At 35.9% G+C, this 16,067-nt stretch overlaps 1 non-coding gene across 1 annotated transcript; it reads left to right on the forward strand.

Annotated features, from left to right (window-relative positions):
• Positions 1-1,413: 1,413 nt before the first annotated feature.
• On the forward strand, positions 1,414-1,519 carry LOC128292234 (small nucleolar RNA R71). The gene has a single exon (XR_008282218.1). It is a non-coding gene; the product is annotated as a small nucleolar RNA R71 (small nucleolar RNA).
• Positions 1,520-16,067: the final 14,548 nt, after the last annotated feature.

The following is a 16,067-nucleotide window of genomic DNA, read 5'->3' on the forward strand; positions in this document are numbered from 1 at the left end:
AAATTCTGATATTTTATATAATTCATGGGTTGTTATCAATTTGTATGAGAATAACTGCTGGAAATAAGGATTAAATTGCAAGAATTTTATTTTTTTAGCCTAAGGATGAAATTGTCATTAATTAAAATTTTAGGGGTAAAATGGTAATTTTGTTTAGAGCATTAATTGAATGTATTAGAACATGAAATAAATGAAAACGACGATCAAATTTAATTATAAAGATCCGGATGACTCGAATACGAGACTTGAACGTGGAAAAGAAAAGATATCGGATTAATGAAATTATAAACATGAACAAGCAACGAGGTAAGTTAGTGTAACTTGAATTGTATTTTTAAATGCATGAAATATCGATATAATGAATCACCTGATTTATGTTTATGGAGAAATGGCAAGAGAATGATATTTATCATGACATGTAAATATGTGATTATCTTTGATACGTTACTACAAGAAAATTAAGTAAATTGAGACGAGTAATAAATTCAAGTAAAACATATCGAGAAAAATAAGTACGTTAAGGTACAATATGTTTGATTTTAATTAGTTCCAAATATGAACGTTAGATGAAATGAAATATCTGATAAATAAATCGGTAACTCCGGTAATGCTCCGTAACTCTATTCCGGTGACAGATTCGAGTTAGGGGCGTTACACATTCCCACTGATTAATGTAACTGCTTTCACATGCTCTTTTGGATTGGGTTCGGTATTGCTAGGTAAGCTCCCTGGTGGTCTCTCTAAAATCATCTTAGCCAGCTATCCTATTTGATTCTCGAGCCTTTGAATTGATGCTTGCTGATTTTTAAGTGCAGTTTTAGTATTCTGAAAACAAGTCTCCGCTACTGAGATAAATTTTGTCATCATCTCCTTAAGGTTCGGCTTTTTCTCTAGTTGGTAAGGTTGTTGTTGAAATCCTAGAGGCGGTGGTGGTATTTGATTTCCTTGGCCTCCCCATGAGAAATTTGGGTGGTTCCTCCAACCTGTATTGTAAGTGTTACTATAAGGATTATTTTGAGGTCGAGGATTATTACCCATATAGTTCAATTGCTCGTTCTCCATATTGGGGCCATAGGTGGATATTCTGAATTATTTAATCCACCTCCACTTGCATCGCACTACATTACTAGATGTACCTGCGTAGAACCAAGTAAACCATCAATTTTTCTATTCAAAAGTTCTACCTGATTGGAAAGCATAGCAACCGAATCGATGTTAAAAACGCATGCTGCTTTTGTTGGCTTTGTCCTCATGACTTGCCACTAATAATTATTCAGTGACATCTCTTCTATGAACTCATAAGCCTCTTCAGGTTTTTTGTTATTGATAGTTCCACCAGCAGCTGCGTTGATCATTTGTCTAGTTGAGGGATGTAACCTGTTGTGGAAAGTTTGAACTTGTAGCCAAAGGGGTAATCCATGGTGAGGGCACCTTCTCAATAGATCTTTGTATCTCTCCCGTGCATCATAAAGTGTTTCTAAATCCATCTGCACAAAAGAAGAGATATCATTTCGTAATTTAGCCGTTTTAGCTGGCGAAAAATATTTAAGCAAGAATTTTTCGATCATTGGTTCCAAAGTGTTGATTGACCCTCAAGGTAACGAGTTTAACCACTGTTTAGCTTTGTTCCTCAATGAGAATGGAAACAACTGAAGGTGAATGGGATCGTCAGAAATGCCATTGATCTTAAAAGTGTCGCAGAATTCCAGAAAATTTGCTAAATGAGTGTTTGGATCTTTGTCCTACAAACCATCAAACTGAACAAATTGTTGTATCATTTGAATCATGTTAGGTTTCAGTTCAAAATTATTTGTGGAAATAGTAGGCCTAACTATACTCTATTTAGTTCCTGTTAAAGTAGGTTTAGCATAATCATACATAGTATGAGGAGCAGGATTCTGATTTACTGGATTTGCAGCAACCACAGAAGGTAGCGGATTATTTTGATTTTCAGCCATCTTCTCGGTTGTGGTGTGAATATCGTCCTCTTGCCCTTCCTTTATGTATTGTAGGCTTCACCTTATTTCTCTTCGTTTCCGCGAGCTATGCTTTCAATCTCACTGTCGAAAAGTAGAGGTCCTAACGGGTTTCTTCTAGTCATAAACTATAAAAAACTGCCAGAAGTAAATAAAAGAAAATTTAGTAATTTAAGCAAAATTAAAAATATAATTAAATTGCAATAAAAATAAAAATCGCTAATGTAATAAAAATTAAGCATTCCTAATATTTTAGTCCCCGACAACGGCGCCAAAAACTTGATGGTCGTGAAACTAACTAAAAATTAGACTTAAGGCAAGCGCACCTATCGAACAGTAATATAGTTATGGTGAGACCGGAAATATTGTATCCACGAGGACTAAAAGTACTAGTAATTACTATCTTTTTATTATCTAGCCTAAAAATTAAGAGAATGTTTTATCTAAAACTAATTATCTAATTAACTAAGATTACGATAGAGATTAAGGTTGAAAAATACTTTTTAGAAAACCGATAGAGAAGACAATACCCAAGGAAGAATCCACTTGGACTTCACTTATTACCTTTCAGTTAAACGATTTATTCACTTGACTTGATCCATAGAAATCCTTGATTTATGTTAATATCTCTCTCGAGACTAAAAAACAACTAACTCTAGGTTGATTAATTGAAATCTCTTTCTAATTAAAACCCCTATTGTCGCATTAACTCGATCTATGGATCCCCTTATTAGATTTTACTCTAAGCTGGCAGATTTATGTCGTTCTATCTCTAGGCTTGCATGCAACTCTGCTTAATTATGAATAATCTACTCTTAAACAGGGATTTTTGCTCCACTGAATAAGCACATCAAAAACCTGAATTAATATCTTGGAATATTAAAGCAAGGGTTAAATTCACAATTAAGAAAAAGAACAAGTATTTATCATATAACTTAAAAAATAATAAGATCTATCTTAGGTTTTATCTCCCTTAGGTATTTAGGGAGTTTAGATCATAATAATAATGGAAAATATCTCAAAGTTTGGAAAACAACAAAACATAAAGAAACCCAAAGAACTTGTAGGAAATTGGATGGAATTCTTCAGTCTTGATGTAGATCCTGCTTCTGAGGTGATTCTGATGGCTATCCTTGAGAATTTTCTACCTTCAGCTCTGCATGTCCCCTCTAATCATCTTCTAGGGTGTTTATAAAGCCTTTCGAATGCCCAAAATAGCCCAAAATTAGCCTTTTTTGAGTAGAACTAGACTTGGGCTCGACAGGGACATGGCCATGTGCCACGCCCGTGTGAAGGTGCTCAGGCCGTGTGCAATTCTGACTTGGATTAATGTCGACATGGCCTTGACACATGGGTGTATGGTCTACCCGTGTGTCACACGCGTGTGGTTCACCCGTGTGGAAGTGCCTAGGCCGTGTGCCATGCTGAATTAGGCCCATTTTGTCCGTTTTTGGCCCTTTTTGCCTTCCAATGCTTGCCTAAGTATAATACATGAATTTAAAGGATTAAGAGCATCGAATTCAATGAAACCAAGGAAAAATCATCCATAAAAATGCCAAGCATGGGGTGGAAATATGTATATATTACGGTTTATCATCCATACATGCCCATTTTTGTCCAAAAACTTAGAAATTGGGCAAATTGCTCTTTAAGACCTTCTAATTAATAATCTAAAGCAATTTCATACAAATTGCTTCTAGAATCCAAGTTTTACAATTTATTCAATTTGGTCTTTATTTACCAATTGGACACCTTACTCATTGAATTTCCTCATGAAACTTTAACACATGCATATTTTCATATTTTAGACCTCATAATAATCATAAAATAAATATTTCAACATCGAATTTTTGGTCCCAAAACCACTATTCCGACTAGGCCCTATTTTGGGATGTTACATTTCTCCCCCCTTTAGGGACTTTCGTCCTCAAAAGTCTTACCAGTAAACAGGTTCGGATACTGGCTTCTCATGGTTTCTTCTGGATCTTATGTAGCCTTTTCCACACCATGTCGATGCCATAAGACTTTTACCAAGGCCACATCTTTATTTCTTAGCTGTTTAACCTCACGAGCCAAAATCTTGACCGGTTCCTCACCATAAGTCATGTCCGGTCTAATTTCAATCTTCGTCGGTAAAATCACATGAGAAGGATCTGATCAATATCGTCTTAACATAGATACATGGAACACATCATGAATCTTTTCTAGTTCTGGTGGTAGTGCCAAGTGATAGGCTAATGGTCAACTCTTTCAGTGATCTCGTATGGTCCGATAAATCGCTGGCTCAGTTTGTCTTTCTGGCCAAATCTCAATACCTCTTTCCATGGAGATACTTTCAATAATACTCTATCTTCAATTTCAAATTCGATCTCTTTTTTTTCAGATCAACATACGACCTTTGCCTATCCGATGCCGTTTTTAAACAGTCATGTATCACTTTAACCTTTTCTTCACTTTCCTTGATCAGATCAACTCCGTAAATCTGATTCTCCTTGATTTCTATCAAATATAATGGAGTTCGGCACTTCCTGCCATACATGGTCTCGTAAGGTGCCATCTTCAAACTCGTTTGAAAGCTGTTGTTGTAGGCGAACTCTACCAATGGCAGGTTCCCAACTGTCCTGAAATTCAAGGATGCAACATCGCAACATATCCTCTAGAATCTGAATCATCCGCTCAGACTGACCATCTGTCTGTGGATGAAAAGCTGTACTAAAGCTCAACTTTGTACCCAAGGCTTCTTGTAACTTCTTCCAGAATCTCGAAGTGAATTTTGGGTCTATGTCTGAAATAATCAATAGCGGTACTCCGTGTAATCTCACAATCTCAGATATATACAAATCGACCAACTTGTCAAGTGATTAATCTGTTCTTACCAAAATAAAATAAGCCGACTTTGTCAACTTATCAACCATACCCATATAACATCTTTCTTTTTCAAGGTCAATGGTAATCTTGTCATGAAGCCCATAGTGGTTTTGTCCCATTTCCATTCGGGGACAACACAGGTTGTAGCAAACTAGAAGGTACTTGATGTTTAGCCTTGACTTGCTGGCATATCAAGCATTTCGATACGAATTCAGAGATGTCTCTTTTCATGCCATTCCACCAGTACATTTTCTTTAAATCATTGTACATTTTGGTACTTCCAAGATGAATAGACAAAAGGCTATCATGTGCCTCTTGCAAATTTTCTGAATAATTTCATTATTCCTCGGTACGCAAAATCTGTCTCTGAACAGCAAACATCCATCAGGACTAACCTAAAAATCTGATTCAATGCCCGACTCATATTGAGCTCTTTTATCCTGCAGGATACCATTATTAGTCTGAGCATCATAAATTTCCTGAAGAATTGTGGGACTGACCCTTAACTCTGCCAAGACCGAACCATCATCAAACAACGCAAATTGAGTATTCATGGCCCTCAATGCAAATACAAATTTTCTGCTCAACATGTCGGCGACCACATTCGCCTTTCTCGGATGATAATCGATGATCAGCTTGCAGTCTTTAATTAATTCTAACCATCTCCACTATCTTAGATTCAGTTCTTTTTAAGTCATTAAATACTTCAAACTCTTGTGGTCTATGAATATACGACAAGTCTCACCATATAAGTAACGCCTCCAAATTTTCAAGGGAAAAACGACGGTGGCAAGCTCTAAGTCATGCGTCGGATAATTCTTCTCATGTGGCTTCAACTGCCGCGAAGCATAGGCTATCACCTTGTCATCTTGCATAAGTACACAACCCAATCCATTTAAGGATGCATCACTATAGACCACAAACTCTTTTCCTGACTCAGGCAATACTAAAACTGGAGCTTCAGTCAGTAATGTCTTCAACTTTTAGAAACTCTGCTGGCACCTCTCTATCCATTCAAACTTAACATCTTTCTGTAGTAACGTCGTCATCAGAGTCGCGATCATGGAGAATCCTTTCACAAATATTCGGTAGTAATCAGCTAAGCCAAAAAAGCTTCTAACCTCGGTTACATTTTTAGGTGGTTTCCATTCAACAATTGCAGAGATTTTACTTGGATCAACTCGGATGCCATCACCTGAAATAATATGACCCCAAAACCCTACTTCTTGGAGCCAAAATTCACTCTTGCTAAACTTAGCATATAGTTTCTTTTCCTGTAAAGTCCTCAACACAGTCCTCAAATGCTTCACATGCTCTATTTCATCATTGGAATAAATCAAAATGTCATCAACGAACACAACGACGAACTTGTCCAAGTATGGCCGAAATATCCTATTCATACCTCGTTCTAAAAGCTGTTTTTGGCACGTTCGACTCCTTAACTCGCATTTGATAGTAGCTGGATATCAGGTCTATCTTAGAGAATACAGTAGCTCCCTTCAACTAGTCAAACAAATCATCGATCCTTGGCAAAGGATACTTATTCTTGATAGTCACCTTGTTCAATAACCGATAATCTATACACAGCCTCATTGAACCATCTTTCTTCTTTACAAATAATACGGGAGCACCCTAAGGCGAAAAAGCTTGGCCTTGCAAAACTTTTATCCGTCAGCTCTTGCAACTATGCTTTTAATTCCTTCAGCTCAGTTGGTGCCATCCTATAAGGAGCAATAGAAATAGGAGCTATCCCTGGCACTAGTTTAATACCAAACTCTATCTCTCTTTCAGAAGGTAATCCGGGTAATTCCTCTAGGAACACATCTGGATATTCACATACTATTGGCACAGACTCAATCTTCAACTCCGTTTCCTTAGTGTTTATTACAAAAGTAAGGTAGGCTTCATACCCTTTTCTCATATATTTTTTAGTAACCATTGATGTGATTACAACCGGTGGTGTATCCAATTCTCTTGAAACAACCTATAGAACCTTACCATTTGGGCACTTCAATTCAATATACTTGCTACCACAGTTTACAATTACATCATGCAGGGCTAACCAATCCATGCCAAGTATTACATCAAACTCATCAAATGGAAATAACATAAGGTTAGCAGGAAAACAATGACCCTGAATCGTCAAAGGACAATTCTTACAGACTTTATCAACCAGGACTAACTTGCCTAATGGGTGTGACACTCTGATTATAAATTCCGTAGGTTCAATGGATATATTCATACTAGACACCAATCTGATGAAAATGTATGAATGCATTGACCCCGGATCAATTAAGGCAACAACAAAAGTATTAAAAAGAGAAAAAGTACCCCTGATAACGTTAAGAGCAGAGGCTTCCTTTCAAGCACGTATTGCATACATTCTTGTCGGGGTTGAGTCTCTGATTTAGTGGTGTATTTGGCCGCAATTCAACTACCACTAACACTTCCAGGATACTTCAGAGGTCTACCTTGTGGAATAAGAGCACTCGATTTCGGGGTTACTTCCACCTCTTTATTGGTTCGCTCTGGGTAGTCTCTGAGGAAGTGGTCAAGAGAACCACATCTATAATATGCACTGCTCTTTATCCGGCACTCTCCAAAGTAAAATTTATTACAGTTTTTACACTTCAGCTTTTGGTTATCTACACTCCACACACTAGTCACCATCGGGGAGGAAGACTTCTGATTATGTTGTTTGGAGCCTCTCGCTCTACCCGAACATCCTACCGATGAAGTGGAGCATTCATTTTGGCTCCTCGATTTCTTTGTGAGAAATGAGAGCGTTTTACCACTAGATATGTTGCTTGCAACTCGAGCTTCTCTCTTAGCTTGCTTCCTTTCATTATTGAGCTCCTCAACTTTCTTAGCCCAATCAGCTAATGTGGTAAACTTTCGTATCTCAAGGATCCCAATCAACAGCTTGATTTCCTTATTCAGACCTTCCTCGAAGCGTTTACACATTTCTGACTCTGTTTGAACCCATTCAGTCACTTACTGACTTAGCCTTACAAACTCCCTTTTGTATTCCGATACAGTCTTATTTTCTTGTTTGAGTTCCAAGAACTCCTTCCGTTTCGAGTCTAAGAACCTTTGGCTGATGTATTTCTTTTTAAACTCCACTTGAAAAAATTCCCAAGTGACATTTTCCTTTGGCACCACTGAAGATACGGTCTTCCACCAGTGGTGTGCAGTATCCTTTAGCAGTGACACGGTACACTTTAAGCACTCCTCAAGTGTGCACGATAATTCGTCCAATACTCATATAGTGTTATCAAGCCAAAACTCGGCTCGTTCAACATCATAATCAATCTTAGCTCTAAATTCCTCAGCCCCGTACTTTCTAAGCTTGTCTACAGGGGCTTTACCAATTCTTACAGGTGCCATACCTCGTGGCACTTCCACGTCAAGTTGGTTAGGGGGCGGGGGAGGTCGTGGTATGTTGGGGCGATTACTCAAATAATCCCCAAACCACTCATTCATCATGTCAAAGAAGACAGCTCTGGCCTCTTAACGACCTTCAAACATAGGCCTTCTACACTGCTAGAAACAGCTCATTGTACAGAAGCTGGAGCATGGCTCTCGGCTCCCTTGGACTCATCTTGTGCTTGATTGGAAGACATTTACTATATTCAAAGATAATTAAAACACTATCAATGTTCATATAATGACATGTATAGCTAAACTCGATGCACTCTACGGTAGTCCTAGAACCGACTAAACCGTAGCTTTGATACCATTAAATGTAACACCCCTTACCTGCACCTTAGACTGGGACCAGGTATGAGGCATTACCAGGCATGTACATAACATTTTCGGGAAATACGGGTTATAAAATTTCGTTCCAATTTGAAACCATTCCAATAGCATCTTGATGTCTCTATTGTGAGTCTACGAGGCTCAAACATATATTGAAATTGATCTGGGACTAAACTGATGACCTCATAAAAATTTAATAAAAATTTTGAGTTAATGTCTCACACGCCCGTGTGGAGACATTGCACACGCCCGTGTGCTTTGGGATACGCCTGTGTCCCCTGCCCATGTGGAATTAATTGAATTTATTTTCTACTTTGAACCTACAGGGGTTTTCACAAGGCCAAGCATACGCCCGTGTCTCTGGCACGTGTCCTTCACAAGGCCTTGACAAGCCCGTGTGGTCGCCCTTGTCCAAAAACTCGAGCATTCTATTTATGATGTCAGCATGCATTTAGGGGCACACAGCCAAGACACACGCCCATATGTTAGGCTGTGTCCTCCACACGGTTGAGACACACGGTCGTGTCTTTACCTATGTGTTTACTACCATGCATTCTGACTTTAAAATTTAGGTGCAGGGGACACACGGTTATGCCACACGCCCATGGGGTGGTCCGTGTGTCACACACGGTCTAGACACACACTCTTGTGTCTACCCGTGTGGACCATGCTAGGTTATTTTCCAAGCCTTTAGTCACCCTCTAACATATGTTCTCACTTATAGGTTTCCATAACATATAGCCAAGCCTAATTATACTCTCAAATGACCTCGATAAACCTCATTGCATGTAAATCTCATTTCATCTGTCTTACACATGCTAGAATTATTTCTCTTGTATCAAGAATGTCTATGCCTTATAACACATTCAAGATTGGCTCATTATTATAACTCCTTGCCAATTATGGTCTAGCCATCCTATATGATTCGGTCATGTTACATGTGTATCTACTTATGATACGCCATGTTCATTTATCTCAATAACATTAGAACACAAATATGCACAACTATATAGGTCATACCTTATAACAAAATCAGCCAAATCCTATGGCCATATGCATGTGGACATGTACACCTTACAAGCCTTCATATTGGCTAATCAAATGACACATATTACAAAATTAACAAAAGCCCTATACATGCCATTGAACAAAATAAGAGTATCTATATACCAAAGCTAGACAAGATGATAGTGTGTTGACTCTCTAATTGTCTTCCAATCTTCGTGAGTCCACGAGCTCTATAAGACAGGGAAAAGAGAGGGGTAAACATTTACATGCTTAGTAAGCCCGAATAACTAGAAAATAAACTTACCGATTTGTTTAGCATGCAACCATATTAGGAAAAAAAACCAACAAATATGGAATGGTTTCCCTATCATATGCACTTCATCAACAACTTAGTCACATAACATCACGCTATGTAACTTATCTAAGATGAGCTCATCATTCAATGTTTTCATTTTTGTATCACATATTAATCCTGTTGAGATACTCGAAAAATCTCGATGGATTATCCATTTACCGTCAAGTCATAAGAACGATCATCTCATGTATGCACTCCCGCAAACCTCACATATTACTGCGGGATTACCAGTCCAAGCTAAATCCCCTGTAATGTAAACTCATAAGGTGATGTCGGGATTACCAGTCCAGGCTAAATTCAGACCCTAATTGGATTACCTATCCGGGCTAAATCCACAATGCACACATATTCTTTGGGAGGCTCGATCACTTAAGGAACATCCGTCCGGGCTAGATCCTTTCTACATTTGAGATCAACGGATTACCCGTCTGGGCTAAATCCTTTTCTAAAACACATGCAGGATCTCAAGTCATGTAAGTCATGGTTTATCCATCGAATTTCCCTTTTTACTTCAACAGGGACATTTATTATCATATCATTATTATTGACATATTTCATGGATTTTCATGCCATCATTATAACTAGATATCATGCATTCATAACACACGTAATTATGCATATTAATAGTTTACTTAAAGTTATTCGAACTTACCTAGAATTCGTCTCGGTTTCGCATTTCGGTTATTCTGAAACCTTTTGTTTTCCTCAATCGACCTCCAAAATTTGCTCTTTGGGGTCTATAAAAATAAAAATGAATCATCAATACCTCACATTATTCTTTTTTGAGCCTAAATTTTACCCCCAGATAAAATGACCATTTTGCCCCTAACCTTTCACATTTTTACGATTTAGTCTCTAGGGTCGTATAATAAAATGCATGCAATTTCTACCTTACCCAAGCCTAGCCGATTGTTCTTTCCTCTTATGGCAGCCCACTTTCTCCATTATTTAACATTTTTACCACATATTTTACACCTTTTGCAAAAAGGTCCTTTTAGGGGTTTTTCATGAAAATCACCTAGAAAAAGATGTTTAACACACATGCAACTTTCATATTCCTCCATAAAACATCAAAGAATAAACATGTCACACATGGGTCACTTTACAAACATGAACCCTAACTCAATATATGGGTAGAAATAGAGAGAGTATGCTACCGGGATTTTAAAAATGTGAAGAACATTAAAAATGGGGCTTGGGAGCACTTACTATTGAGCTTGAAAATGTTGAAAACCCTAGATATGGTGGGCTTGAGAAATTCTCCTGGATGAGGGAGAAGAATGGCTGATTTTTGCCTTCATTTTCCCATTTTATTTCATTAATTAGCCAAATAACCAAAATGCCCTTAAGCCATTTCTTTAAAATTTTATCCATACATGCCCATTTTTGTCCAAAAACTTAGAAACTTGGCAAATTTATCTTTAAGACCTTCTAATTAATAATATAAATCAATACAAATTGCTTCTAGAATCCAAGTTTTGCAATTTATTCAATTTAGTCCTTATTTACCAGTTGGACACCTTACTCATAGAATTTCCTCATGAAACCTTAACACATGCATATTTTCATATTCTAGACCTCATAATAATCATAAAATAAATATTTAAACATCAAATTTTTGGTCCCAAAACCACTATTCCGATTAGGCCCTATTTTGGGATGTTTCATCTAAAGCTTCAAGCTTAATTTGGTAAGTCAATGTAGTTCATTTTCTTATAATTTTGATGTTTTTGGAGTCTTAGAACAAAGTATTATTGGATTTGTGGTAAAATTTTGAAAGGTATTAGATCTTTAGACATAGTTCATGTTGAACAAATTGATGAATTAGGAGTTAGTTGATAGAATTTTAGTTGGAATTGGATAAAAGATTAAATTGTGAAATAGATTATAAGTTTTGACTATTAGGGAATAAATTGCAAGAAATTTTAAATTTGGGTTTTATGATGAAAATTAGATAGTTAAGTTTAAGTTTAGTTGAAATTTGAGTAAAAATATAGTATGAATTGAAATAGAAAATGGATGAATATAGTTAGGACTAAATTGGAATTAAGGTAAAAGTTGAATAGGAAATTTAAGTATTTGATGTGAAATAGTGTTATATTAATAATTTTAAATTGATTTAATTTTTTGTGCCCAACGTTACACTGGAGACATCTACGAAGAAAGGGAAGGAAAAAGTGGACGAGGATTAAATCGAGAAAATATTCGGTTTGTATTACTATAATTCAAGCTATTTATTATCAAATGTTAAATTTAAAGTATGTGTATGGTAAGTGAATTGTGAGGTAAGTGTTATTATTGAATTGAATGAAAATTGAATTGAATGATAAATATGTATTGGCATTGAATCGAATATTGACTAGAAAGTGGAAAAGTGAATTTGAATTGAATTGTGATTGAATTTAAAGTGAATTAGAAACCCTATTAACTAGTCGGACTAAGTCGGATATAGTTGGCATGCTATAGGATTGGAAGTGTTTAAGGATACTTCGACCTCGAGTTGATGAGACACTGGGTGTCATTATATTACTGCGGATAGATTCGATGAGGCACTAGGTACCAACTTACTTCGGCTTGCCCGATGAGACACTTGGTGTCAATTATTTGCTTCGAGCTATCCGATGAGACACTGGGTGCCATACTAGAGTGTTTGGTTGGATCCGTGTATCCATCAAAGTCCGAGTCTTATTAATAAGAGTAAATAAATGAAATAACAAAATTGAATGAAAGTGAATGATTTTGTTATAAAATGAAATGTGAATTGAAATTAAGAAATGAAAAGGAAATGAACGAATCAAAGGTTCATGAGGTGATTGATATTCAAATGAGATGTTATATGATATCAAATTGATGAATAGCCAAATTGAGTTTATTTATGAAATAGTTTATTTATGAATTAATTGTTATATAATTTGATATGTTTATTTGTTACTTTACTTTAATAATTTGAATTATAGTAATACCATTAAGTATAACCATCCTCAGCGTACGGTTGTTTCCGTGCCCAAGATAGTAGAAGTCAAACGTTCCGGTTCAGCATCCAGAGTCGACCCCGACCCCAGAAACTTGGTAATGTATGTTTCTTTTTGGTAAATGTGGCATGTACCTAGGTTATGTATGTATATTATGGTGGATTTGGTTGTAAAAGATGACATATGTTGTTTTGAATGGTCATATGAAAGGATAAGAAGATAAAATGGCACATATGATACTAAACTTTGAAATGGTATAGAATGAAATTTCTAAACTAATTTTAATGTTGCTTGTGAATGTTTAGTGAATAGATTATCATGTTGATGTCTTGATATGTTTTAAATGTATTTGTATATTAAAATTGAATTAGTTGTGATATTGGTTTGAATTGGTTGCGATTTAAAATTTGCAAGGTTGGTTAGGTTATTGTAAAGGGGTAATATTGAGTCATATGGCCTTGCATACTACTTAGGAAAAATTTTAGAATTTCACGAAAAATTTCTCGAGCACCCAAATTGGTCCTGATTCACTTTTAATACGTATTTTGGGCCTCAGAGGTCCATAAAAGGGACATTATGAATGTTTTATAGTATTTTAGATATTTATTTTTATATTGTTCATAAATTGTTTGAAAAGTCCTGCCTCGTAATCCTGTTCCGACGACGGGTTAGGGTTAGGGGGTGTTACAGTGTGGGACACACGACCTGGCCACACGGTATCCCCTGTTTTGAGGAAAATTTTCTAAGTTTTGTAAAAATTTCTATCGGTTTTGTCCGGAACCACTTCCAAAGTATGTTTAGGGCCTCGTAGGCTTGTTATATGGACATTATGCCTGAGTTTAATTAATGTTTGTATGAAATATGAAATTATATGTGAATTTAATGTTTAAATGTGTTGTAATCTGGTAATGCTCTGTAACCCTATTCCGACGTTGAATACGGGTGAGGGGTGTTACAGTAACACCCCTCGTTTGACTTGTTTGTCGGGTCTGAGTTATGGGATGCTACAATCGTTGTCGAAACAACTACAGAAAAATTCATAGTAAAATCGTAATTTAACATAATCATTCATGCAATCAACAACAACATAACCTTGAATATCATCAACATTCTTTCTCAGGTCTTATACGAGCATACGAATGCTTTAAAGTTAACCCGAGATCAAGTAGGGACCATTTTTGTAATATTTTTAAAATTTCAAATCAAGTACTTGTTCGGAAATGTGCCCATATTGTAGTAAAAATGTAACTGTTTTTATTTATTTGAACAATGAATAAATAAATAAAGTTAATTTCACATTTCACTATTATATCTTTTGTATTTATATCTTTTATATTTTGCATGCATAACGAAATTGTGACAAGCAAATATTAGCTCATTTATTGTCTAAAGTTCAAACTGAAGATAAGTGACATTGTCAAAAACGTTTACATTAAGAGAAAGACAACTTACTTCTGTACATAATCTAAATGAGTCCATAATCCTGTAAAGGAATCAAAGTGAGCATTTGATTCAAATATTGAGAAAGATTATTATGTCATCTACAGTTCCAATTAGGGAGATAGCTAGTCTTAGCTATCGGAGTACCTGACTCCACGAGTAGAGATATAGATGTATTCATTGATAGAATGATACATTGGACTGGACCAAGATAAATTAATTCTGAATCCATTTGTGAATTAATTCACTTATGATGTTCATGGTGTAATTTACCTAAATCCTGAGTTAGTCATTGACCATGCGTACGCAACTCATGTGCTTTGATATAAGTGGAGGCTTATGCTCTAAAGATGACCGAGCCCATAGCCGGTATGTTGGGTACATAACTTCTGTATGGTATGTCTTTACTAGCAACAGTGGAATTCATAGATCAATTAAAGAGTTAATGATATCCTCTTATTGGTATTGTGTGGATTGATAAATATGGAACGTGGCCACGGGTTGCTTATTCTCAAACGAGCAATTTATCACAGTCATTTATTGGCAGTGATCATATTAATCATTAAGAAGACACAATGGTGACAATAAGATAAAATACGATTTTATTGAGTGAATAAATTTAACTCAAAGGAATCAAGGATATCATATGAGGGTAACACACACATGACGAGGTCATTAGACAAAGCAGTTGAATGAATTGCTTTCGTAAAAAGTATACAATAAGAAGTTTTCAATCATGGTACTTCTTGTGGACCAAATCCATGGTTATGTAATTTCAAATTATTGAAATGATGCTTCTGGACATAATTGCAATCACTAGAGCCTAATTGTATATGTCTAATTGGTCTCTCCTATAACAGCTCGATTTTGGGTCTAGTCAGAACAGTGATTTTGGGACCACAAATTCGACACAGAAAATTTTATTTTTCTTATGTTTTTATGGTCTAAAATTTTATGGAATGATTCTGTGAAAATTTCGTTTGAACATTTTGACGTATGAGCACTCAATTTAGCAAAAAGGACTAAATTGCAAAAATTACAAAACTTGAGTTCTAGAAGCTAGAGGTGTCTAATTGCTATGAAATTTTAAATTGAAGGTACTTAGATGGTAATTAGACCATTTGTTAAGTTAGTGGACAAAAATGAACATGAATTAAGAGAAATTTTATGTTTTAAGATAGGGGCATTCTGGTCATTTGGTTAACAAATGAATTAATAAGGAAAATAAAAGCCAATTTTTGCTCATCTTCTTCTCCCATGGTCGAATATCCCTAAGGAAGACATCTCTAGGGTTTGTTCATCTTCCAAGCTTGATTGTAAGTCCGTTCTTGCCTTGTTTTGAATGCTCTTTACATTTTTGAACTCGTTGTAACCCGATCTATCTATTTCTACCACTAATTTAAGAAATAATCAAAGTATAAATTTTTACCCATGATATATATTTTTGTATTTTGATGTCTAATGAGAGAAAATGCATGTTTGGTGTATGATAAACAACTTTTGCTAGGTGATTTTTGATAGAAATGCCAAAAAGGACCTATTTTTAAAAGTTACAAAAATGAGTAATAAAAGTGTGATTAATTGAAAAATGTAGGCTGGTATAAGTATGAAAATGGTTCGGCTAGGCTTGGGTTTTGAAGAAATGGAATACATTTCTTTTTATGAGACTAAGGACTAAATGGTAAAAAT

This window comes from Gossypium arboreum, chromosome 4 (genome assembly GCF_025698485.1).
Source record: "Gossypium arboreum isolate Shixiya-1 chromosome 4, ASM2569848v2, whole genome shotgun sequence".
Lineage (NCBI taxonomy): Eukaryota > Viridiplantae > Streptophyta > Magnoliopsida > Malvales > Malvaceae > Gossypium > Gossypium arboreum.